Source organism: Dermacentor variabilis, chromosome 2 (genome assembly GCF_050947875.1).
Source record: "Dermacentor variabilis isolate Ectoservices chromosome 2, ASM5094787v1, whole genome shotgun sequence".
NCBI lineage: Eukaryota > Metazoa > Arthropoda > Arachnida > Ixodida > Ixodidae > Dermacentor > Dermacentor variabilis.
Genome location: NC_134569.1, coordinates 14,514,028 through 14,540,975, shown reverse-complemented (window position 1 = coordinate 14,540,975; position 26,948 = coordinate 14,514,028). Strand labels below are relative to the sequence as shown.

General features: G+C 51.7%; 1 protein-coding gene across 3 annotated transcripts in view; it reads right to left on the bottom strand.

Moving 5' to 3' along the window:
* The window catches only part of LOC142571392 (putative polypeptide N-acetylgalactosaminyltransferase 9), a 305,969-nt gene that overhangs the window by 214,740 nt on the left and 64,281 nt on the right, over positions 1-26,948 (bottom strand). Inside the window, exon 2 of one of the 3 annotated variants that reach the window (XM_075679701.1) lies at positions 23,489-23,632. The exons of the other annotated variants lie outside the window; for them this stretch is intronic. The gene's annotated coding sequence lies outside the window, so the exon portion shown is untranslated. The remainder of the gene's footprint in view (positions 1-23,488; positions 23,633-26,948) is intronic. 3 annotated transcript variants of the gene reach the window in all.

The following is a 26,948-nucleotide window of genomic DNA, read 5'->3' as shown; positions in this document are numbered from 1 at the left end:
GAGGGTGGTGCCGGCGTCTGCGATTGGTCTCTCTCCATTACTTAGCTTGCGGTGGCTCGTCGACAATAGCGGCGGCATGCGACGGAAGCTTAAGAATGACGCTAAAACGGATCCTCAGCAAAGAATAGTTGGCAGAACGAGGTCGTAAACGTGCCGAAAGTGCTCGAAAACGTTACACGGATACGCAAAATCCTTTATTACACGCAAATAAACCAGTCCGCTCCGGCAGGTGCGAGTCCAGTGCCTGAGCGATCGGCGGCAGCCATATTTTATTCCTTTCGGAGCGGGGCAGCCTGCGGGTATTCAGAAGAAAATTAAGTTTCTTTTTTCCGGCTCATTAATGCACCTTTAACGCGTACACGTCACTTTGACGCGGGGAGTTTTTGCGGTTTTGTGACGTCGCGTGAGAGACAGGTGAAGTGGGTGCAGCCCGAAAACTTTTGACCAGTAGCCGAGGGGTAATGGCGAAAAGGCGTCAAATCAGAAATAACTATTTTTCTTTTGTTCGGTCAAATCACGCATAATCATTGTGTACACGTCATATCAGATGGGGAGCTATTGCGCTTTTCGTGACGTCGCGAAAAAAGTACTTGATCAATCGCGGAGGGCTGATTGCTGAATTGGAATAGAAATGTTTGGAATAGTTTTACGTTATAGCGCCCCAAATTTAAACCCACATAGTTCCGGGATAGAAAATCTAAAGCACTACTTTGGAGATGTCAATACACCTGTCGCATCAAAAGTTTATGAAACCTTTATACCCATAAAGTTTCAGAATTTAAATCCAAGCGCTCCCTACAGATTCCGCGGCCTCCGCGAAATGCCGCAACGAGCCCGCTCCAAACACCTCTGAAACTTTGTGCTCGGATGGAGCTTCTTGGCGTTACGACATGGGACTCCCTGTGCACGGGCGTCGCCGCGAAATCCAGCCCGATTGCGCAATGTTCGCGCTAAATTGTCTTTTCGAGAGTGAAAAGGACATTCTAGACAAAATCGAGCATGATTTCTGGCGCCGGGGGTTGTTTTGATCGGCGGCGCGTGACAGTACGAAAAACTTCCGGGGGGGGGGGCTGAAGCGCCATAAGCCCCCCCCCCCCTGGCTACGCCCCTGCAGATGGGACATCTACGTTTGCGCGTAAGCAAATCGCAGTTTCGCCAGGAAAGCGAAGCATCGATTGCGATAGCGAATTATAGTAGAAAGCTATACGAAGTGAAGATATTAGTTTATTGGCCGTGTAACCTTCGAAACATTCGCTTAGTAACCGAATTAACAAGCATGGTGTCAGCGCGCACACGCAAACAAGAACACATCACACTCGATGACCGCGGACACTCGCTGCCAAAAGGCTGGCGCGAGCAAGCGCGGCAACAGCAGCGGGCGAAATGAGTTACGTGTGGTCTATCGCGCAAACGCAAGAACGGCGAGAACACAGCGCGCACAAAGGTATGAGCCGTCTGCAGAACTCGGCGCAGTCGAAGCCGCCACTGCTCCCTCTTGCGCAGCCTTCCCGCTTTCCTCCCAGAAGATCGAGCCGCGATCGTCAGTTCCCCTTGCGCCCGGTTGTGAAGTGCGCAGTTGCTTCGGGAGCGCAATGCCGCCCCCCTCCTTCCCATTCCCCCACGGCATTTCGCGCGACGGAAGACGGCGCGATGTGTTCGCTCTCCGCTTCCTTCCTTCGCGCGTGCCATATCAGCTCCCCTCGCGTGCTTTCACTCGCACACACAGCGTACGACGCGCGCCAACGGTGTTGTCGCCCTTAGACTTTCTACGGAACATCACGGCGACGGTAAGAATGAGCCTGGAGTACTGGCCTGGAGTGTCCATATAACTGCCATCGCAATAAAAACACGAAGTGCAGGTCGAGAGAGAGAGAGACTGCGCATAACACAACGGCGCACCGTTACGCGCACGTGCCACTTCCAGCTGCACCGCAATTTTTCTCACGCAATCCGCGGCGTATATACGCGAAGCCTCGCTATTCTCCGTGCGCTGAAGCGTCTCCAGTGGAGACTACGACGACGCGCGCCCCGATTATCTCGACTGTTTATCGTCTCTCCGCCAGAACGGAGACGTGCACCCACACAACGCGCTTTTCACGCGTCGGCACGCAGCTGGGTCACGTGCATCGCAGCCACGCATCGGCGCCTCGAGCGCGAGAGGAAAGCACGCGCGGAAGGACGAGCGCGTCGCAAAGACTTTCCATGCGTAGAAAAAGCACGCGCGCATGATACTGAAGCGTGTATATATATATACATATATATATAAAGGACACGCTAGTTACAACCCAGACAGACGGTGATAACACTATTCGCCTTCGTCGCTTATGCGTGCAGTCCTCTTCCTGAGCAGCAACGCAGAAAGCGAACCGCAACAGATTAGCTACAACATACACCTCATACGGTTTTCAAGCAACGTTCTCTAGACGCCATACGCGACTATAGTGTAGTTGTGGGGGATTGCGTTTGTCCATTTCGTTGCGGCGCCATAGTGCATCACGTTTTGGGCATAATGGCCGTATCGCTTCCCAAGTCGCTTTCGACGCTCTCCCTCTCTCTTTCCTCCGAAGGCGCCGGGTGCAGCAGCGGGGGCGTAACACACTTGCTGCCGTCTGCTTCCAAACGGACCAGGGGCTCAGCGAATTTCCCCTCGAGCCCGACCGGGGAGCGGGTGCGTGGGGAGAAACGGCGGCGAAACGGGCCACGCCTTTGGCTAGCCGGTTCCCGACCGAGAGATAGAGATTCTTATTTGAGGAAGGAAGAATTGGGGTAAAGTGCAGCACAGTAACTGCCTCTCAGATGAGGACACCTCAGCCGTGCTGCACAGGGGGATAGAGAAGAGTGGTGGAAGAAAGAGGGAAGGAGCAGTAGGCGAGTGCACGCCCATTCGCCGTTCTGGAGACGACGACGCGGCTCACTTCACGTGCGCGGTTCGCCCTCGGAGGCTATACCGAACTGAAGGAACGCTGCCCTGGTAGCACGGTCGTTGGGAGCCATCCTCCCGCATAGCGGCGAGTTGTATACAGCGTTCCCTGTTGCGCCACCGTTGATATGCGGCAGCTTCGGCTCATGCGCACCGCGCCGATAGGCTGGAACAGTCAACGCCAATTAAGGCAATAAACGCCTCCCTCGTCGTACTCTGGGCCGTCACCTCGCGGCGCTCTGTCTCGCTCCCAGTGGAGACCGGACGGGCACACGCAACACGCGCAGCTGAGCTCCACAGAGAGCTTCTCGCACTTCCCGGCAGACCGTAAGCACGGGTATTCGTTCCTATATCTGACGCGGGGTGGCACCGCTGTTCTGTATAGTGGCGGACTCGGGCAGTGCGAAAAGGCGTTTTAACTTTCGCTGCGTTAAATTCTGGAGTTTCACGTACCAAACCAGCGCTATGACTATGGGCTATAGACGAGGCAACCTAAAGTTTGCCCGCGCGAAACCAGCGCCGAATGCTCCCCTAGCGGACCGATGGAAGTTTCGAGGGTCGTCGCTGCGCTAGCGCGCGCCCGTGTTCTGTACGGCGGGAGCGCTCGTGCGCGTGGTTTTTCCGATGCCGAGTGCGACCTCATCAGCCAGGAAAGGTGGCACGCAATACTGATGTGTTGTTGATTGCCACAGCAGCATCGAAAACACGAAAGGTCGTATGCCGCCCGTGAAGTTCTACAGATTTCCTGGGAAGTGGTACGAGAAGGACAGACAAATGTGGATAACTGCAGCGCGCCGAGTCAAGTAAGTCTCATACTTTCGCATTCGCGTGTAATATCTTGAAAGCGGAATAGTCATATGCCTGTTTTTAGTGCTCGACCGTTTGTTTAGTCGTGTCGCGTTGTTGAATTGTGGTGGCATGTGCCGTTTGTTAGCGGTAAATTCATACGTGTTGCACCGCTAAGCTCTACGACGCGTGCTCGATTCCCAGCCACGGAGGCCGCATTTCGATAGGGGCAAAATGCAAGAACACGCTTGTTACCCTGTGCTTTGATTTTTGTGCACATTAAAGAACCCCCAGAGGTTAAAATTATTCCTGAGACTCCTCATTACAACGGGTCTCATAATGATTTCGTGGTTTTGGCATGGTTTTGGCACTTAGAACCCCCGAATTTATTTGACTGCACTGTGCCTTCCCTCGCGATCGGCATGGACGAGCTGAACAGAATTATTTCCCTTTTCCAAACACTGCAACTTAAATTACAAGTTGTGCAGGTAACGAAAGGGGCCGCGCGCTACTTTTGTGTAGTAGCAGACCGTATTTAATGCCGGCCGCATTTAAGCAGCCGCTTAATGCAGACCGTATTTAAGCAGCCGCTCGAGACGTGCGCGTTATGTTTGTTGTTTGGCCATGCTTTCTAAGTATCTAAGTGTGCAAGTATCATAACTTGTAGTGGTACCACTCTTGTAGAAAAATATATGCACACAATCACAGGAACGTTACCTTCGCAAACATATTGGGAGTAATTTAATCCCCACAACAAATAGGCACACATACTGTTTCATTTATTTGCGATGCAGATGGAAGCGGCGCCAAACAGACCAATGGCAATCACAACAGTCTTCTCAGTAGTCAGCACCACCGGGACATGTTCTTTCGTACTGCAGCGACACAGCTCTTGAGCAGCAACAAGACACGTGTGAAACAGACTCCAGAACATGCCTTTATGAAGTGACGGAACCGTCAAGAAGCAGCCCAATGGATCTGCAGTCATCGAGTAATATGACAACAGAAGTTCCTGCTGCCAGTGTGACTTATGTTGTAATTGAAATAAATGTGGCTAAATTTCTGAACATGGTGCGTACCTCTAACTCGACGTCGTCTACGATCTTGTCGGACACCTGTGACACGCACTTGGCTTTCACTCTCACATCACCGTCCACAATTTGTTCAACGCCGAACACGTTCAGAAGCAGACGCTCCCCTATCGTGAGGTTGCCGCCACGAAAAAAAGCTGTCGGCGTCGGCAACCTTCTTGAAACCGCACGGCAATCCTTGCATCGCTGTTGCGCAAGCATGCGATCTGCCGTCGTCGAAAACGGAGCGCCGTGAGAACGAGCAGCGAAGAAAAGCGCGGACGGCACAATGCAAACAAAGCGGAGACTACGCCACGACGCGACCGCGCTGCTTGGCGTTTCCACATTGAGGCGCTGTCAGGAGAGGCGCAGTAGCGCCGCCTGGCCATGGTTTTCTCGTCTATACGCCGTGGTGGGGGACTCCGGATTGATTTTGACCACCCTGAGTTCTTCGAAGTGCACAGAGTGCACGGTATACACGGGCGTTTTCGCAGCATTTCGGCCCCATATTTGATCCCGCACCGTCGGGCTAACTTTCACTGCGTTGTCTGTTCATTAAAAAACGGAGCATTTAGTAGTAGTAGAAGAAAAGCAACAGCAAAGACCTCTTGCAGCAGCCTCCATGCATTTACTGTCCTGTGTAAGCCGACTATATCGTATATAACTGCAAATTTCATAACCACACCATTTTCCTTCCTTCGACTCTATTACTGTTTGCACTGTACTAATAACTCTCATACTCTCTCTCTCTCGCTCTCTCTGTGCGTGTGTGTGGGGGTGTTCTCACACAACCATATGAAGACAAGTTGACTATGGCGTTTCATGCGGGAGCTCGGAGGAGTCCGTTTCTCACGCAGATCTGCTGCAGATCCCAAGGTGCTGGGCTCCATTCCCAGGAGCGTGCAGAAATGACCGAGTACAGAAAATGGGCGTGCGCTGAATGAACACCGCGCGTGCACAAAATTAAGCCCGACCTCACTGACATTGGGCGCGCCCTCATGAAGACAAATCAAATCTTGGGGAATTAAAATCCCATGAATCATGACCATAGTTACTGCATCATCAATGCACACAGACTGTCACGGAGAAGGGGCGGGCCGCACATCATCGAGGCAGACTGACTCTCGCGAGCCGCGATCAGCGCCTGCGCCGAGACAGTCAGGGCGCCGAGAGAGAGAGTGACGCAAGTGGGCGGTCATTAACCAAATGGGCCCCGAACAACGGCACGAGCGGAGATAACGGGCAGCGCAGTTTTGCCTGCGACGACGTGAATTCATTAGCGTGAACCCCGAAAATGAGCGACGAGGGACTTCCGCCTCGTTTGGTTGCGACACGCGCGTCGGCAATGCGGACACTGCAACAATGCGGACACGTTCGCTGCGCACAACAATCACCGCCGACAGGGTACAGGTCGGGCGACCTGCATCGGCGATTTATAACCGGTGAAGAGAGACGCGGTCACTTCTTGCAGTGAAAACGTATCACCGCGATGTTGCCTACACGGATAGCGTTTAGCGCCAGCGGTAAAGAGGCTTCATGTACGACTGCTGACGCAACAGTTCAAGCCGATTGTTTCATGGCGTTTAACGCGCCATAGTAACACCTGAAATACAATAAATGTCGCAGTGGAGGACTCGGCTTTAAGATGCACCCCCCCCCCCCGCTTACCTAATCTATATACACGTCCGATTGTAGCAACGGCGCCCGGAAATCGAACCCGCGACCTCGTGTTCAACAGGAAGATGTCAATATAGCGGTGGGCGTTTGAATAGGGGTTATAAGACAAACGCCAACGTCGTTGAAAGGTGCATTATTTGCACCTGCAGCACGAGAAAACAGAGGAACGCTCGTGCGTGTCAACGGCGCGTGTTTTAAAAAAAATGAAAAAAGATATTAACTTGCACTGACGACGCATAGCGACACGTCTTTGCCAAGAACGACCGCAAAAGCTCCGTCGTTGAGGGGAAAAAAAAAGAAGGGAGGAAAGAAGTATGTAGGAGGAGGAGGGAATTCGATAAATGGCTATAATTTGGCGCAGCTATAGTAGATGAACTGACGAAAAACTCGGCCGTGACCACAGGCACGCGTGCGCACCAAACGCGTAGCCACACGCCGCCGAAGTGGACGATGCCACCGTTTCCACGCGGCGACTACGCACACAGTTATTAATAAGCGCGGGGACACGCGGCAATCAATGTCCCCCGGCAGCGGTTCGTTCCCTCGGGGACGAGGCGTTCGTATTACTCCTCTCCCGAAAGAGCAGCGGCAATCGGCGCACGCGCGGGCGATGCGCCTCGAGAGAGCGTCAGAAAGGAGCACATCGTGAGGGAAGAGGCTATAAACAAAGCAGGAAAGGGGCGAACGGGTTCTGGAAGATAACCTTATATTATATATAAACATGAACACGAAGCTATACAGAATGCAAAGCGCGGACAGGAAGGGTCCGACGCGCAGAGAAAACACACGGGAATTTTGTCCTATCGGCGCAGCCGGTTTTAACCACATCCGCTTAGCGGTACGTACACGCGTATGCTATATGTATGCACACTCGTACGCGGCGCTCCCGTCGGTTTGCCTGCACGCACGCAAGAAGCGCAGGAAAGAGAGAGAGAGAGCAGCAAATGGATTGAGGAAGCGCCGAGCAGCAGCAGCAGCAGCAGCAGCACCGTTGTGGAAAGAACTCTCGTTGGAGCCCGAAGGAGCAGAACTAAAAAAAAAAAAAAAAAAAAAACAGAAACGAGGAAGGGAGTAAGGTGGGACACGACGAAGACACTGTATACGCGAAGGGAAGAGCTGCAGCCAAGCGGAAGCGCTGCGTCTTCCAAGCCCAGCGAAGGGAACAATGTGGGAGAGCGTCTGCCGGCCTCTTGGGCGAGCGAGCACCGCCCGACGGAAGCGGTGTTTGTTTATACGCGCTACAGGCCCGCGCGCGAGAGGGAGAGAAGCGACGAAGAAGAATTGGCACGGTCGATCGCACACACTCCGCCGGCCAAAGCCAAGCGAAGCGACCAAGAAAAGAGAGAGAAGGAAAATAATGATAAATAATCGAATAAATAAAGTGATCGCAACACAATAGCAATAAAGGAAACAAACGTAGAGGGAAGATAAATACGGCGAGCGCAGCGACGGCGCGCGAGGCCAGACTAATTTGCAACGAAGAAAGCAGCCTCGTTTGTCTCGCGCGCGAGCCCCCTCGGCATTGGGTTGGAGGGAGGGGAGGTGGAGGGGAGGGAGGGAACGCGCGCGCGCACACACACACACCCACACGCTCTCGAAGATTTCGCTTTCGGCCCCACTGAGCGCTGATTTCCATTCAAATTTTCCGGAAGCACTCCGCGCCGTATATACCGGCGCGTCTATTATTCATCATCGGCGCCGCTGCCCCCTCCCCCGGCGAAGAGCCGCCGCGGGATGGAGGAGACAAATTGCGCGCTCCCTGAGTACGTGGGTCGCAATGCGCGCTCGAAACGCCAATGATGAGACTAAGTAGCTGCGGCTCCAACGGCTCCCTGCGGCTCCAACGCAGCGTGTGAACAAGAGGGAAAAGAAAAGTGTCACGATTACGACACCCTCTAATGCGAAATTTGAGCGCAGCTGTGTACGTGTTTTCATTTCGCGATATACAGAGGCAAAGAATTTCACACTGAAACCACCGCACCGACGGTTCCTGGAGGGCGCAGTTAAGCTTCCACACAAGCTGCGCAAACGCATTGCGTGTTTGGGGCGAACACGCGGAGGAAGCGGCCATTGTTGCCGGCCTCCAAGCGATATAGACCCCGGCGCCAGCAAAGGAAATGAAGACACGGTACACGCTCCTTGCAAAATAATCGACGCAGTTGCGGTTGTGTCCATTTCAGAACTCACCGTACATGGGAATGTACGAAACAGCTCAGGTCCGTTTTATAAGTATTGACAGCCTGCATTCTCTCCTGTTATGTCCGTTAACATAAATGGGCAAGTATTTCTATGCTTACTCAAAAAGGAAAACCGTCCGTCCGTCCGTCCGTCCGTCACGTAAGACGACCGCTTTCAAGATAGGGTCGCTTTCATCTGTCTTGCTCACCGCAGCGAGTGAATTCACCTTCCGGCTGCCTCTCGCTTCAACGAGAACTATGCTCCGTTTCATACATAGTAGTCCGTGCTGTGGAGACTTGAAAGACTTTTTGCGGTGGCTTTGTTCGCACTTGGATATAGTTCGACGTTTTTACAACGAAGCTGTATACCTCTACCGTCCAAGGAAATTTTCCTGTCGTTGGCGTGGTAAGCAAAAAACGCCCCCTACGTGGGCGGATCCCGGAGATAGTGCAATGCCGGCCCGACCAGCGGCGGAGGTGAAGCTAAGCACTCCCCATTCGCGGGCCTATCCCGAAGATAATGCAATGCCGGGCCGATCGACCCGCGGCGGAGGTGCAGTTCACCATTGAGGGGCCCACATACACAGCTTCACTGGCCATCCTTCTTTACAGAGTGGAAGGGCACCGAGCTTTTTTTTATTTTTGACCGCAACTGTGCGCAAATTGGTTTTATATAGGCTCAGTATTGAATGAAACAAGTTTTGATCCCTTAGAAACAAACACAATGTTGCATGAGGCTGCTAATACGTTGTATTAGATCATATTTATTTTTGTTGTTCTTTCCGGGTTTTTTATTTGCAACCCGTCGCGAGGAGCCTCACGTGCATGCTCGCGCGACCGAGCGCTGCCGGCGCGCAGCGAAGCATGGACCGATCGCGCGCCACAGCGTTGACTGCTATGAATGGAACGGAGCATAGGCGGCGAGAAAAGAGCGCTCACGAAGCTATCAGCATTCGCCGCACTCAGTCCAGATCGCAGATTGCTTTCAAGGACCGCACGGCCACGCCATACGCATCCGCCATTGGATTGAAGCATCATGTGCACCCTTCCCTCCACCCGAAGCCTTGAAAGCGATGGAGGAAGACGGCGCGCTACCTCCCCGCTTTCCTCCCTCGCGCGACCGCGCCACTCGCAGCCGTCGCCGAAGTACGATTCATCGCGGTTGGTAATAGTTCGACGCGAATGGGCAAGGCGCTAAAGAGCGATAAAGGCCAATCATGATAAGAACGTCATCAGCGCACCTGGCGCCGCCATCTGCACTAGTTTGCTTGCGTCATCAATTCACCTTTCACCGCCGTCCGCAACAGTTCGTGTCGCCGCAGAGCTGTCGGTTATACTGCACGCTTTAAAACGTTTACGCTATTTGGGTCGTATCTTGTCCCACAACAATAATCGTCATCTGTCTTGCCTGCATTTCCTTTCTTTAACGCTGCGAGCCCGGTACTTCAATGTCACAAACGGCTTGCGCGTTATTGGCGTGACACAGCATTTTCGACAGGAAACTACAGAGCGCTGAGTTTTCAAGAAAGAAAACGCAATCAAAGGGGACGACGATTACTGTTGCGAGACAAGAGCTCCAAAGGGTGTACACTTTTTTAAGAGTGTGGTCGGTTCATGATTCGTAATATAGATAATGGCTCAGGGCAGCACGGAGATGAACAAGTGGCACAATGCTTACGCATACGTGGACAACTCCTAGAGAGTTTCTACGAAAAATTTTTCCCCGGAATCCCTTCCTATTGTTTCTCTCGGGACGCGAAATAGTTCAAGTGCCCACAACAAGGTGGCACAGTTACGTTTAAGTCTACCTATACGTAACTATACGGTCTACCTATATGGTGGTCTAAGTATATAGGTCTACCAATACATAGTCCGGAGACCGCTGAGCACATCCTAATGGAATGCGAGGGGATACACCCAGTGAGACCAGTACGCGACGTACTGTACACGTTCCAGAAGGGATTTAAAGGAAGCATCAACCAGTCAGCAGTCGAGATAAGCAAGAGACGTTTAGAGTATTGGTGGAAGAAAAGCAGGGAAGAGACTGATACGACCGGATCATGTACTGGCATAGGCAGCGGTATACAGGGTTGAGAGAAGTTTTGCGAAAAAAAAAAAAAGATTAATTATGGGAGATGTATACAGAAATGTTCGGATGAAATATATGCATAGTATACCTGATTAAATCAGCCAGGTTTGGTGACTATTTGTCACCGCCCAGTTTCAATAAGGACGCCAATAAATCATCATCGTCATCATCTACCCGTAACATGGGAAAATTGCGTAATAACTTGAATATTTTGCTGGAGAGCGGAGACAAAGCCACCGTCGCGTTTAAACAGTGAATTGATCACCATTATCACCTGAACAGTAATATGAACAAACGAATATCAAAAAAGCACAAAATGATCCAATTTGTTTATTTCTTTACGCGCTTAACTGTGTCATAGAAATGCGTTTTTCGACTTTGCATCCTCTATTACCTCTTTTTATTATTCATGTATCCTCAAACATCCCATAATGAAGGTGTGTGCAAGAACATCACAATGTATTGTAGGCGATTAGTTGTTTTCGCACTTCTCCCGTTATAACTTCCCGATTCCTTCTGTGTTTAGTCAGCCCTTCGGGTCTTTTTTCAGCTAGTACCGTCATCCCGTCAGTAGTACTGTCAGCTAGTACTGTCATTCATTTTGAAACGCTACCAGACGCAAACTTCTAGCGATCGTGCCACTGCATAGCGCTGCTCGCGTTATTATTACGCGGACCTTATCCTGGCAATCTTACCAGATGCACAAGAAGGACAAATGGCGAACCAAAAACAACGTTTCTGATCAAGATAATTAAGCTCACGCATTCGAGAGAAAGCTCGCGTCGATTTCCCCGTGTTCTGCGGGGTCCCTTCGCAACGGCCATTCTGTTCGTCAAGAGACGTACAACTTCGGACCACCCGGCTGAATTTCACGATGTGTCAGAAAGCTGGCCTGGGCAGGGATAACGCAACGATTGCGCTCCAACGCTTTTTTCCGCTAACGTTAGCAAAGGGATCAGCAGGCCGTGAGAGTTGGATAAAAAAAAGCATGAAACGTAGCAAAAAAAAAAAAAGAACTATCGCTACGATATTCCGGCTCTGATACTGCGCAAGGTGTTGTAAGTGATGTGACGGGCGTTTCTCAAAGCAAGAGGTGGCGGACCATCTTCAATACCGATACCGGATGTTCGTCCCGCATCAGCGGCACATACGCCTCCGCGGATGCCTCCGACAAAGCTCCGGGCGGCCAGCTGAGCCTGCGAAAGACAACGCCAGCCGGACGTCCTGCCCAGCGCCCGCCTCGGCACCACCGCCCTCACTCGGCGAGCGCAGATCGGGCACGACGCTCCTCGAGCAGTCACCCGGTGTGCGCACAGGCGTTGCGCAACCACCCGGCAATCGGAAGGAGGCGGCACATTACACGCCTCGACGAAGCCTATAACCGGCGCCTCGGGGCGGCCGTGTGCAGCGGCGCTTCTGAACTCGCCGGCGTGCGTACGCAGACGGCTGACTCACCCGTGGCCACGGTGTAAGAATGCGCTGTTCGTACACCGTGCTCGGCCGCCAACTCGACAGAGAGGGAGGGAGAGGGGGAATTTGCCGCGTGAGCATGCGTACACCGGCGCGCACGAGGAAGTGTGGCGGCGCCTCGAGGCCGCTGACGTAGCACGTCCCGTTAGCGGCACGCGCTGACGCCGGCAGGCATTGCGTTAGGCCCACACTCGTAGTTTCTGGCGATGATGCGCTCCGCCGCGAGCGGGCCAAGGAAGAGGAAAGGGACGAAAAGGTCGCCCACCGCGCGGCAGCAGCAGCACGTGCGTGGGGGTCCTCCACGACGACGCCTGCTCTATGGATGCGCTGCGCCGCACAGTTCGGGCGCGAGTCGGGAAGCAGAAGCGTAGTGTACAGCGAGCAGCCAACTCCCGCACCGTGGGCTTATGATTTGTGTGCGCTCTTTCCACGTTTGTCCTACGCGGCACGTATGTACGTACATCGCTTCCGGAGCGGGCGCACTCTCTCGCGTTCACGCTCACGAACGTGGTACAGTAAAAAAAAAAAAAAAAAAAAAAAAAAAGAAGAAGAAGGAAGAACGTAAAAAAAAAAACGAAATAAATGAAGGGGGGGGGGGTAGAGGAAGGCGAATCGCACTGCGAGTGCGCACTGACATGAGCCACGGCAGCGCGAAACGACGAGACGACAAACAAAGTACCGTTCTTATCTTTTCATTTGTATTCGGACTCTCACCGCAGATACAAAAGCCGCCGATGCAAACATGAATCGGCTTGCGAGTGTGCATAGGTACCTATACAATGCAGCCGCTACAGATGCGATACTTTAGTATACTTGTTGTTTTTGTCTCCCTCTCTCCCCTCCCTTCTTTCAAATCCTCTCTCCCCTTAACCAACGTGCAGGGTAGCAAACCGGAGATCTGCTTCTGGTAAACCTCCCTGCCATTCCTCTCTCTTTCTCCCTCTCTAGTTAACGGCTCTGTTCTCTAAGGAATTACACAATGAAACAACACACACTACCTAAATATCCTCGCTGTCACAAACATACGCCACCAAGCATTCATACCTTTAATAAGGCGACCAGCTTTCTAGAAACGTTCGGATATCCGTTTACATAAAGAATCATCGACGATCTTTTTCTGCACACGTTTTCCTTCCGTTCCCCGCTCTGCGCTCTTCTCGGAGAGAACGCCTCGCGTATTTCATACAGCTTCGCGAGACCGAGGCGCGGAATTCCGACGCAGTGTGTGTACGCAATGGACGCGCAGGCGAAGCCGACAGCGCGCAGAGAACACCAAACCATGTGACCAAACCGCGAACGAGAGCAAAAGGTGCCAGCCTGGAGCAAACACGCGCGGCGCTCTCTGCGCGTATCCGTTTCCATGCACCCAGCCCACCTGCCCCGGCCCGCGTTTCCCGTCAGGCTCCGATTTCACGCCCGTTTCATCTCGAGGCTTCCGGAAGCGCATTGAACGCTCGAGAGAGCAGCGCGGCTCGAAACGAGAACGTTCGAAGAGAGGCAAACAGCGTGCGCCGCATTTTTAAGCCTCTGTGCAAGGTAAACAGCATGCTGAATATGGGCGAGCTTTTTGCAAACTTCGCGGCAGTGTAATCCCGCGTGGTGGTGGTGGTGGCGAGTTGTAGCAACAGGCGCGTTTAGCCAGGCGATCAAGGCTGGCAATTGCTCCGCCCCAGCGTGCCTTATAGAATCACTGTGGTGTTTGACCACATGTCCATCAGACCAGTCTCTCTTAAGAAAGCGCTAAGCAGACGAAGTTTTTTTGCTGCCTATAACTGGTCCTTCGGAAAATACAAGGTGTTGCAGGCACGTATGCGAAAAGTCCTTTTGTTGCAGTTTTCCAGGAGAGCGTTCCTTCTTTCATCTTGGAATTTCGGGCACGACCACAGAAAGTTTTCAATGTTTCCTGTCTCGTCGCATGTCGTGCAGTTCGGAGAATTGATAAGCCCTGTCCTAAATAACCATGCTGGTGTACTAACAGATCCTACCCTTATTCTATATAGAAGTGAGGCTTTCTCTCGACGAAATCTCTTGGTTACGCATGGCATATGTGGTGGAAAACAAAGTGACCCAATGTGATTTCGCATGCCAGATCTCTTAACTTGACTTTGACCCTTTTGGGAGTGTGATGGAGCGCTGCGTATGCAAGAATATCAGCTTTTTCGTTGCCAGCAATGCGAATGTGGGAGGGAATCCACTGAAACTTTACTGTGAAGCTTTCGTTGCCGAGTTCTTTCAGGAGAGCTAGTGATTTGAGCGGGAACTTAATGACAGGTAGACCAAGGTATTGTTGTTGCAACGCGGCCTTTGAGTCCGTAAGGACGACCACATTCTGTAGAGGCAATGTGTTTAGTTTGCGCAGAGCAGCAGCTATTGCCACGCCTTCTACAGTTGTCGACGAAGCAATACAGTCCAGACGGCCAGACCACGTATGTCTCAGAGAGGGAATATAGAATGCAGCTGCGCAGAGATCTTCGTCTACTTCGACAGAGCCATCTGTGTACACTGTTAGGAATGGCCTGCCGAGGGGCCAACATGCAAAGTTTCTCAGCCAGCTGCAGCAGCAGGGTTGGCGTTTTCTGGGAAGCCACCGTCATTCTCTAGCCAAACGGTACCACTAAGTCTACTGTGTGCGGAGGACAATAGGCCGAGTCCGCGACTCTTCGTCGCGGGATTGCCGAGATGAGTTCGACGAACCAGGGTTTTTTACGGAACACGCCACCGCCGATCTGGTCTGCCGTTAGCGAGGGAGTTCCCGAGGGAATGTATCTGGCGGCAACGTCCCACGTGCCTTTCAGGACGCAAGACAATAGAGAACCGGCGGCCACGTTGCGGGGGTCAGCTTGGGGAATAAGAGCCGCCTCCTTTGGTCAAGACGTAAGCCCCGAGTTCTGCAAAGCCCGTCTTACCTCGGTGGGGGCAGTGAAACCAGTGCGTACGTGTGTGTGTGTAAGTCCTCCCGCTCAAAGGCGGCTCGGCTACGATGACTGGTCGAACGTTTCCCTCACCTAGGGATCTAAGGAGCACGGAGTGTTTATAAGCAGCTGTTTGTCGCTGCTAGGGTGTGCTCGTGATCGTGGTCGTGCTCTTTGATGCGTGTTTGGAGCTTCGTGCTCGTATGCTGTATGCATCGTCTTGCGTGCTCCATTTGGGAGCCACGCTAGACTGTCGAATGTATATCTTGTCCTAATGCAAAAATATGTAAATAAACCCTGTTCGCCTAGTTCCTCCCAAGTTCCTCCCTACGACCTCAACTCATACAACTGGTGGCAGCGGCGAGATCGTCCGACAACTCTTACAACACTTGGAGGTGATTCGGGTAAGTCGTGTTCAAATGTTCCAGAATTAGTGACTTGGCTTCTGCAGCTGGAATGCAGCTCTTTGACTGCAGTCGTGGTACAGTTAAGTTGCATGTGATATCCTCAGATGTCCAGGGTGGCCTTTTCCCTCTGTCTCGAGCAGCGTAATATTATGACTCGAAGTATGTTCAATGCTGCATAAAAATGTGGGCGCGGCCTGCTACCTACACGTAAAGCCCCTGCATCTACGCGCCACCGCCGCTTTCTTAAGTAGCGACAACCTTTGTTGTGCGCCGCCTTTTACCCTCACACCAAATCCGGTTCCGGCATTTCCGGTTCCGGCGTTTCCGCTTCCTGGAGTTGCGCTGCGGGAATTTCCGCTTTGACTTCTGTTAGACGATGGCTGTGGACGATGGTGAGACGCCCGCGCGTGCTTAGCAGAGCTGTGGCAGTCACCATAAGAAAAATGCAAAGGGGACAAGCTGTTGTATTCCGCTGAAGTATAGTTCGCGGTCGCCGTTGTCCAAATGCACGAAAAACGGCAGTGGTCTCCAAGCGCCCAGGCACTACATTCCACGGTACGTTGTCGCTCGTGCCACAACCCGTCGGAGGTTGACGCGAAGCAGCGAACACGAGCAGATCGCTGGTTACAGTAGGCTGTGGTTCTTGGAATCGCATTCAGTTTCAACCGCAGCTCGTGCAATTAAAGCCTCTCCAGCGGCGGGAAAGTAAACAACGCTAAAAAACAAAGTGTCACTTCCACTCGGAACAGGAAGCTGCAGCTACGTAAGTTCCGCTTGACGCCGGAAGCTAAGGGGGTGAGTGGGAGAGGAACGTGGAGGAGGTGGGCAGGTTGGCGGTACTTAACCTGGTCGGCGGAAACGTGTATGGAGGGGCTTTACCTACACGTTTCAAGATGGCTTTGCCAGGCGAGGACTCACTCAAACGTAGTAGCTGAGTCATGAGAATCTGGTGTTACGATCGGCCAGCGGGGGTAGTGACCTTCTATAGCCTCTCGTAACCCGCTACAACGAATCGCGTCGTGAAGCCAACAATGAGTCTCCCTCGCACAGACTACCGGCACCGCAAGGGGAGACACGTTTGGCGGGCCGAGTATTGTTAGTTCGTTCGCTGTCGCCTTCACGGACCAATTGGAACAAGAGAACTCCTGGAAAAGGCCGTTCTACGGCGTTCCCCCCCGGACTCTGGTAATCATAACAGTTGTTTGACAGACGCGGCAGCTAACTGCGGAGTCAGCTCAGGAACCAAGACGTGCCAGCTTGAGTCAAGCGTGACAACCCCTTTCTACGTCGCCCCACTCCTTTTGGTGTGTTCAGTGACACAAAAGTGTGGGAGTGAGTGTGTGAACTCTCGCCCTCAAAGGCGACTTTGACGACTTGGACACTCCGATTGGACGAAGGTTGAACAGGCGTTTTCCCTGGCCTAGGGATCTAGGGAGGACAAAGGGGGTTTAAGCAGACGTTTTTGGCTCGTCGGTGTGCTTTGTTTCAGCCATGCTAGATATGAAAAGTAACGTTCTCCACCCTTCATGTAGATATTGTAAATAAATACCGTACTCCTCGTTCTCGATGAGAACAAGTTCCTTCCATCAATAACGTCCTTATAGCTCGGATGAGTCGGACGAAGGCATGAGAAAGCTACCCCTTTTCACATGCCCGGCCCCAACTCTAACACTGGGAAGCCTGAAGTCGCAGAGGGCGTGACTCAACTTCGTAGAGCACATTTTTTGTTCGATGCCGGCTTAGGGACTCCCAAGCGCAGCCAAAGACCTTTTCTCTGTATGGTTTCTAAGCGTTCGTATCGGCTATCTGAGGGTCACATCAGAGGTAGCTGGCATAGGATCCGACTTGTAACCAAAGCGAAGCATCGACTTCGGGTGGTTGTCCCAGCGTATGCCAGCGATTCGCTTGAGCACATGAAGCCTCTGTGATGATGACACCACAACGTGTTCAACAGCGCGAGGCCAGAGTAGCTTGTGGCCCAAGGTAATACCAAGAAATCGGACGTTGGTGACTTGTCGAATCTGGTACCCGTTAAGATACGGCTTCAAGCATGTAGATTTTCTTTTAATTCCAGGAAATAGTATGAATAATGATTTCTCTGGTGATAGGGATAAGCCAAGCGCTGTCAAGTGTCTCCGAATGGCATTTACTGCTCCCTGGGCTATTCATGCGAGGCGACGATTCTGGTAGCCGGAGACCCATATGCAGATATTATCGGCATACGGGTGTTCGATGGTTTAGTAGTCTTGGGAGTGTCGCCATGGCGATATTAAATAATAAGGGAGATGTTGTTATACGCCACGAAATATACCAATTTCATGGCTCAAAGTGTCGCCAAGAAGTACTCTGATGCGGCGATAACTGAGAAATGTATGTATGAAGTGCAGGAGATGATCCGTGACGCCTGTAGAACCGTGACGCCTATAGCTGATGATGGCTGTTTGAGAAACGTAGTCATAAGCTTCGGAGATATTCATAAAAACAGCAAGGGTCGGCAGGCCGTCTGTATTGTAATGTTCTATGTGACTTAGCAGGTCCAGCACCTGGTCGTGAGCACTTAGGCGCTGCCGAAACCCAGTCATGCACGACGGAAGTTTCCGACTCTGCTCTACGTACTGAGTCTTGTGCACGCCATCTTCGCTGTTAGCTTCGCCGCACAGAAGGTCAGCGATACCGGTCTGTATGAGGCCAGAGCGCCGGATTTTGTCTATAGCTTGAGAAGTGGTACCACCAATACTACCTTCCATAAATGTGGGGTATCTCCTCTGGCCCACACTTCGTTAAGAAGTTTCAGCTGATCACATCGTATCTCAACCGGTATGTTAGTAAGAATCTGATTGCTGATAAGGTCAAGTCCCACAGCACAGCGACGTCGGAGGCTGCTCATAGCTAATTCCGACTCTCTCAGTGTGAAAGGAGCATCCATCAGAGACGACGATAGCGGCGGATCGAGGCAGGTTGGTTGTGCCTGCTGACCTGCCGGAAGAGTATACTTGAGCAAAGGAATTCGCAAGACAAGCGAGCGATTTGCCTAACTTCAATGCTAGGGCTTCAATGCTTCGATGCTAGGGCTTCAAATAGCTGAATTGGTCGAACCTTTCCAGCACGGTTATGAACGACCTACCATATCCTTATAGTGGCGTGAAGACCGAGAGGATTGCACAAAATGCTGCCCATTGATCTCTTCTCAGTTTCCTTGTGTAACGGAGAATCACTGCATTAATTCTGTTACGGTATACAGTCTTCATTGGTGGGTAGCCCTTCATCCTCATCAGCTTACGTTCGGCTCTCCTACAGGCAGCGCATAGATTTTTCAGCTCTAAGTCCGGAGCGGGGAAGTTGTCGGGTCGCGTCAGCTCAGCGGTAGTTAATCTTTTGCTACGTAGCGTATCCACGGCCGCCCTGCTTCCAGCTTTGATGCCCCCGCTACCGCTTGGGTGACCCGGAGATCCTGCGCCGCCTGCTTTAATATAACCTCAGGTGCTCTCCTGAGGTCTCCGTTGGCCGGTAACATGTGTCCTCCTGGAGCAGTGCTTGTACAAAATCCGATCTATCATCGCGACGAAAAAAGCGACCCGCGACTTATACAACGCCATTCAGAACATTGCCCCTTCAGACACAGCGATCACCAAGCGGCGTCCGCGCCCACTGCCTCACTGCGCGGGCAGCCAGCGGCGGAGCCTAAACTCGGCCGCACTCCGCAATGCCGGCATGTCTAGGGGACAAACGAATACAACGCTCGCTAAGAAGCCTCCTCCATAGTGCCTAGGCTGAGTCATATATTCAAGGAGCAAAAACCCCCAGATTTTGTCTCGCGCGCCCGCTCTTACTCGCGCCTGCGCAGAAACGTCGAGCGCCGTAAAAAGCGCCACGCCCCGTTGTACCTACTAGCAATTGTAAAACGCATCCGGGAACAGGTCTCCAGATGATTCGCTTAGGCCGTCCCTGTACGTATCCCAATGTGTAAAAGGATAGGATCTTCGGCCGTTGGTTCTATAGTCAGCAATGTTAACAAAGACAGGAGAATTGTCGCTGCCCATTCTATCTTTATTCTTCGTTGACGATGCGAGAATGTCCGCTGAGTGTACTGTCTGATCAATGACACTGTAAGAGGCCGGTGGTCGGAAAAACGTTGGTTGTCTGTTATTCGCCACACACAGTCCCTCAGTATCTAAAGCACTGACAATTTGTTTCCTACGAACATCAATCACCTTGTCATCCCAGAGAGTATCGTACGCGTTAAAGTTCCCGCATATAATCCTCAGAGCACGGCAGCGGCTGCAGAGGTGTCTTGTGGTTTCTCCCATCGAGACCTTCTAACGAGAGCTCACATATACAGACGCCACGCTGAGGCTTCGGTTTCCCAACCACACTTGCACAGCAGTGACCCGTAAAGCATCGCTTCAAAGGTCTTGAACTGGTAGGACGAAATGTGGTATTGCACGTCTGACATATGGCATGGCGCGTCCGTTCGGCATACTTTGGTTTCCATGTGCGACACGACCAGCAATTGATCTGGAACTTGGAAGAACAGCCTCGGACAGGACCAATATTGGCACAGGCATGTTGCTTAAGAAAAACGACACCCGTGTGCTTAAATTTAGGTGCACGCTAAAGAACCCCAGGTGGTCAAAATTTCCGGAGTCCTCCACTACGGCGTGCCTCATAATCAGAAAGTGGTTTTGGCACGTAAAACCGCAAATATTATTATTAAGAAAAACGACAGTTCAGGTAAATCACACGCAAGACACGCACAGTTCCGTTGCATAATAAGCGACCCCTTTGGACGAGACGGTGAACATTTTGTCCTGACCGCGACCAAGAATGAACGACTCAAGAGCCAGGACTACTAGCGTGTCCTTCCTGGAGCTCGCCGGCATCTTCTCTATGTGCCATTGCAGGGCTCTGGAGAGAGCACGTAGCACCTGTTTACAGTCCTCCTGTGGTGTTGTTTCACAGCAACGCGAATGGGGTCGCTGCAGTGCAGACACATCAGCAGTCTTCTCGTATGCAGGGCCTCCGTTCAATGATTTGACAGCTCTACACTCTAAGAAGTAAAGGAGGAAATGGGGTATTGAGGTTACTCCTTTAGGGGAGCAACTGATCTGCCACAACCATTCCTCCCTTTAGGGGGTAAGTGCGAGGGGATGAACTGTTACTCCCCGTGCAGTTACTCTTCCGAGGACTAACAGTTGCTCTTTTCCGATGCTCCTCAAGGGAGTAACGGTCATTATTTCCGATGCTCCGCAAAGGTGGAATTAATAAAATTAGGCATTTATACATTAATAAAAAAGATTACTGAGCTGAAAAAAAAAGAAAAAAAAAGGTGCCCGAAAGGAGGATTCGAACTCACGTCCTCGCGCCCACAAGTCAGCTACTCTACCCACTGCGCCACGGCAGATTGCTTGTCGAGGTTGGAAATTGAGACAAGTTAAGCATTGGCATGCAGGTGCGGCATTGGCATGCAGGTGCGGCAATGTAAAAGCGACTCGGCATTTTGTGTATGCTGTGCGGGGAGAGTGTAACGTTGAGTGTACCTGCAATCATAAGCGAGTGCGAAAAAAAATCTGCCCGAGTATTCTTAGAGTGCTTTAAACTTAAGCACTACGCGATGTAAACGTGTATATGCGAGCTCAAACGGGGCACCTAAGACGACAGAGACAGACAATTGCTCTGTCGCTAAGTGTGTCCCGTTTGAGCTACACACCACTTCAGTTAAGTTCGTAATCTCCTTGGAACGGAATGAACTTAGGTACTATTGACCAGCACAATCTCGCAGTCTATCAATGACTTGCGCGTTTAATGTGTATCGCTCACTTATGGTGTGCCCACGAAGGGCATGACTCTTCACATTCCAACTTTAAATTTCACGCAATTTTCTCACGAAGAGGCAAAGTGCTGCTTTGCATGTAGTTCAATAGACAGCGCACTAACTTCGAACTATTCACGATTTATAGACAATACAGTTTTTGCCGCATCACTCCACGACACGGACGAAAACAGCGGAGCGCATGGGGAGTAACTGTTGCCGTTCGTCCTCCCGTTGCTCTCTTTCTGACCAGGGACTAAACACTTCATCTCCAAAATTTGCACACGACACGCACATCCATGCAGTTACTCCCTTGAGGGACGAAAGCGCCCTTTTTAGGACGAACTGCCCAGTTACCCCCGTTTTCCCCGGAATTCTTCTTAGAGTGTAGCCGGTCCGCTGTGCGATGTCACCACTGTGCCTTGGGTTTCTGATGTAGGCTTCAGGCTTGGGAATTCAGTATCTCTCTTTGAGCTTCCTGCGATGTTTTATTATTCTCATCCTTTGCCTTTGGCCCCACGATAAGTGTTTTTTTTTCTCGCTTTATTGCCACTTCCCGCGTAGGACACTTGCTATAACTATAGCTGGGTGGGCACCGCTACGATTTGCAGAAAGTTCTCACTGCGCGTGCATGTTTTGAAATCATGCGATCCTCCGCCTCTCTTACATCGTTAGTCACCAGGGCAGTACTTGGTCACATGTCTATAGCGCTGACACTTGCAGCATCGAGGTGCTGTCTCAACGTAGTCAATTGTCTCATGTCGTGTGAAGCCCAAGTTGATCTTCGGACGGTCCGTGTTTGGAGCGAAGGTGAGAACCACGGTGTTGGTTCGCCTGGACTCCCATTCGGACTCAGAAATTTGGACGCATCGTGTGACTCCCCTTGCATGATAAACCCCATGTGGTTTTAGGTAGTCCAACAGTTCCTCGTCAGTGTACCACTTCGGCACTCTAATAATACAAGTGTTTTGCAGGACAATGAGCAAAACGAGAACAAGGTGAAAGCGGGAGCCGACGTTTTGACAAGTGGATTTATCTTTTTTGCACTTTTCGAAACGTTGGCTCCCGCTTCCACCTTGTTCTCGTTTTGCTCATCGTCTGGATTTTCCATCTCTCACCTTCCCCCTGCTTTCCCAAGTGTTGTGCAGGGTAAGAGTTGGGCACTCGGGCTGATACCGCAATCCCTGCGACTGACTTGCAACTGAGACGGGCGTTCACATGCTTTTCTGTCTGGACATACAAAAAGCAGCGCCCCTTGAGCAGTAATTTAAGGTAATCCCGCGTGTGTATATATATATATATATATATATATATATATATATATATATATCCGAACGCTTTCTGTGTGTATCGGAGCGGCGACAGATAGCCTACATGGGTGGAGGGAACGAGCGCGACAGGTATTTCCTTTTCATCCTCACAGGCATTACGTCATCCTTCTCCATCAATTATTCGCGGCCTCCTCTCACTCATCTCTGATGTGTATTGAAGGAACAGTAACACGATATTTTTTACCTGTCATTGTTTAAAAGTTAGATCAAGATCAAAACCCTCTAATTAAACCTTAGAAAAGAGTACTGCAATCGACAAAGAGCCCTACATAATTCACTATGATACGTGCTTCTACAAAGTTTCGGTAGCCAGTCCAGAAGGCGTCATGACGTCACGGTAGACCGGCTCGCTCCGTTCCGGTGACCACTGCAGCTTCGACACGCAAGCGCAACCTGAAGAAACGCGCGCAGCATGCTGACCACTCTAGTATCGAATTAAAATACAAGTGTTTCTCAACGTTCATCATTGATAAAATGCGATCATTTTACGTGCGAGAAGGTCTGCGGCAATGCCTACCACCTGGAAAAAAAATTATGTCAGTACTCTGTTAACGTCCCTGTGGCCAGCTTTTAAAGCTTAGTGCTTCCTGAGCTTGCCTCCTAGCACTTTGCGAGCTTCGTTGGCCTGCATTTGGCAGCGGAAAATATCGCCTACACTGTCAAACCGCGAGCATCTCCTGTCCTCAGAGCCACTTTCAGGCCCTCTAGCGGCCACATGCGACGGCTACGTGATAACGGGAGCGACTGCACTGCAATCGCAGCGGCGCTGCGGGAGAGACGGAATAACCACACCGAAGGGGGCGAACGCAATGGCGAAACGAGTCTCGCGCGAATACATACCCGCTCACAAATGGAAGCATGTAACGGCGGAACCGCCCGAGCGCTGATCTATGCGGTGGTCTCGTAGACAATGGAAGGCCGCGCGACGAGTCTCAATGGACCACATAATGCACGCCGCGGACTGAAGAGAGAGGGAGGGAGCAGCTGCAAGAGAATGCACCGCCTGCGTGTACCCGCATACCGCCATGCTATACACACAACTATATAGACACAAGCGCGCTGAACAATGGCGCCCTCTCGACAGCGACGAAGAGCGACGACAAAAAATTCACGCAGAAACTCAAGATCAAAACCAAGATCAAACTCTTTGTATCTACTGAGATTTGTCAAAATATGCGTAAGCATTGCGCCACTCGCTCATTTCCATGCAGCCCAGTAATATCAATGTTATGAAACTTGACCGACCAGTATAAACCCTTATCAACCCTTATCAGTCGTTATCAACATTATCCGACTAGATCCGACCCTCATCAACCCTTATCGGACTCGATAAGAGCCTTATGAACAATTATCGGTCGGTGTCTACCTTATCACAATCGATCCGACCCTCATCAACCCTTATCGGACTCGATAAGAGCCTTATGAACAATTATCGGTCGGTGTCTACCTTATCACAATCGATCCGACCCTTATCAACCCTTATCGGTGCTCATTAACCTTATCAGAATTACTCCGACCATTATAAGTCCTTATCGCTCTTTAGCACCTTATCCAACCGCGTCGAACCATTGTCAACCGTGATGAGACCCATATAATACCTCATCACTCTTTATCAATTCATTGACTGCTTATGTCTGTGCTGCGCGACGTGAAGAACATGAACCCTTAGACATCGGTGGCATCGGCGTCATGAAATGCCAGCCTTAAGTCCTTTTCAATATTGAGTCGGAAGCGATTACGTAAAATATTTATCCAACATGTAAAGCCGGGTGCACGCTTTCGCAATCGTACGCAAGTGAGTTCATCATATTCTTGCAGTCAGCTTTCACAAAAATTGATAGTTTATAAGTTGTTCTAGAATTGCTGTGTCGTCACATTTGACGAAAAGTATCATTGAAGCGCGTTTTGAGTGTCGTTAGTTGACTTGGAAATCCGCAAACGTACATGCGCCAACCTATACGTCGCACGATGTTACACTTGCATCTCGGTGCTTTTATATAGGCAAAGAAAAGGGGATTTTACAACGAGAAGTATACGAGCAGACAGTTACTTTTTCAAGCACGTGGTGACGCTGCCTTACGCATCTAAAGGTGAGTTCAATACCGCTCTCTCCACATTCTTTTTCTCCCTCATGGCTTACTTGGAATATGGATCTACCTCATATACTGAACTGCTCGATAAATATGCATTCTCTCTCTCTTCTCGAGAAGAGATATGGAAACGGGCAGGGTGCTAAGGTAAACCGCCGATTTTGGTGAGGTAAGCGGCCCGCGATGATTGTCTCCGAGCCCCAACACTGAGTTAGGGCACGCAAGCAAGTGCTCTCGCAACAGAGAGCCCGATCGGCGTCGAGGGCGGGAACACACAACGGCGGCTGGCAATTTCGTGGCCGGCCGGCTGCCAACAGCGGCTCACACGGCCGATCGGCAAGCAAGGCCGCCACGGGTCAGTCCCGCGGCGCGCGCGTGCGTGCGGCACCCGTTAGAGCCGAGGATGGCAGAATCGTACACGTGACAAAAGAAAGAAGACAAGGGCCGCGGAACGGCGAGTCTGCCGGTCGCCTCGATCGCGTTGCCGTATACAGGCTGCGCCGGGATATCGGTCTCACGCCGTGCGAGGATGCCGCGTACGCAACAAGCCGGAGCAGAGAGAGGCGCGGCGATGTAATTTTACGGCGAGGGGCGTTATCGAGTTCCGGTTCCCGTTGCTGCAGTTAGGGTCGTCGGCAGAACAGCCGCCGCCGCATCGTGCGTCGTCGCAGGAGCGCCGGCCACACGCAGGGCGCAACCCTTTGTCGGCGTCTGCGACGAGGAATAGAATTGAGGCGGTTGGAACAGTGAGGATCCAAGTCCTTCGCGAATGATATTTCGCTCCGCAAGCCGCCGCACTGTTGAACACTGTCACTTACCAAAACACAATTTCACAAAAATAAATGATAACTAAGGAAAATAAACCTCATGAAACAACCGAATACCTCCGACCGTCGGGCCCGTGCACACCTGAACGCCTGCCAACACGATACACCATTTAGAGCCAGGTCATGATTGCTGTCGCCAGTTGAATCGCTATGAAACGCCTTTCCTTCACAGATGCAACTACAGTTACAACCATAACTCTAGGAGAACCTACACATAAGCGGCGCGAGGGAAAGTGAATCAATTAGCCGAGAATGTGGTTCGTACACGCGTGACCAACGTACCTCAGATACGCGCGGATACTAGAAATACAATAGCGCGCACACAGTTCACAGCCCCGGTTCCAGTAAAACACGGAAGCTTGCGCCTACAAGAGATGCCTGTAAGAGCTTTGAGAAGTCGCACAAGCGAAAGCCCGGGATCGGAGGCAATGGGACGCAGTTGTGGAGCATCGCATCGGCTCTGCGTGCGAACACGCCTAGTGCACACGCAGCACAAATAGTGCCGCAGGGAAAGCTGCAGAAAGGGGAAGCTCGCTGGTGCAGCAGCGTATATGAAAGAACGAATGACGGGAGCAAACCACCGGCAGCTCGCGGAGACGCGGAACCGCGGCCGCAGGGGAGCGTACGCATAGTACACGACGGCAGTTCCGCGTCGGTCATCGCCAGTGGGCCAGTCGAGTCTCCCATCGCGCATCCGTCATCGGCGCCGAACCAGTCCGACGGGCTGTGCGGGCGCTTTTAGGGCCCGTACATGGTCGCTCCGCCCGTCCGTTCCGCCCTCGTCCGCCCGCGTGCGGACGCCCAAAAGGCGGAAGGTGTCGCAAAATTCGATGCACGCTCAATCCGCACGAGCGGAACGCACGCGCACTCCTATTGGGCGACGCGGCCTGTTGACAGCTGGCAACCGTTCGGCGGAGCAAAGGTGTTCAAGGTTGGCAACGACCTTTGACAGCAGACGACACTGGCATATTTTTGCAGATGTGATTTCAAGTTTACGCGTTCCGGTGAAAATGCGACTCTAGGCTGCCACATTCTGTTCTGCAGCCGTATGTGTTGCATTGGCACCGTCATCCTTTTTCGAAACATTGCACAGTCGTCTGATCTGCGCCACCGTTTACAGATGTATTGCAATCGCATCACGTCGCAGCGCGCGACGTATTCTCGGATAATTACTTTCAGTGCGCGCTGCCTTGGCTGGTTGAACAAAACCTCTCTAATTATCCAACGTGCTGCGTTCTGCGTCACGCGAAACTGATAGTGTCGCCGGAAGCGCGGTGGCGCGGTTTCTGTAGTGCTAGTGACAGCTTGCAAGAATACGGAACACACGCACATCTGTCGCGGAATGCATTTGCGTAGGTCGCCAAGACGCACCTTTTTACCACT